This window comes from Octopus bimaculoides, chromosome 15 (assembly GCF_001194135.2).
Source record: "Octopus bimaculoides isolate UCB-OBI-ISO-001 chromosome 15, ASM119413v2, whole genome shotgun sequence".
In the NCBI taxonomy this organism is placed as follows: domain Eukaryota; kingdom Metazoa; phylum Mollusca; class Cephalopoda; order Octopoda; family Octopodidae; genus Octopus; species Octopus bimaculoides.
In genome coordinates, this window is record NC_068995.1 from 37,694,805 (window position 1) to 37,695,334 (window position 530).

The window sequence follows — 530 nt, forward strand, 5'->3', positions numbered from 1 at the left end:
TATATATATATATATATATATATCGTTTTTCTATCGTTTTTCTATCGTTTTTCTATTTGGTTTGCAATTAATGTCCTATTAATTAACATACTCACGGTGTGTGTGTGTGTGTGTGTGTGTGTGTGTGTGAGTGTGTGTGTGTGTGTGTGTGTGTGTAGGTAGGTAGGTAGGTAGGCTAATGGATATGTAGGTAAACAGACAGATAAGGAGATAGGTACATAAGTAATACGGACACACTCGCATACATAGCATACATACATACATTCATACATATGTGTATACACATAATCACTGAGGCACACACATGTGCCCAAGTAAATAAACAGAGAGAACGCAGCTCCGATAACGGACAGTGTCAACAGCTATTGAAGAGGTTGCAAGAATCAACCACAATTTTAGAAAAAAAAATTGAATAAATAAGTAAATGAGGTGAAATGCAACCGCTGAGTGTGTTAATTTACAAGGCATTAAAACAGAATGACTCGCCCCAGACACAACAAGATACACACACACACACACACACACACACA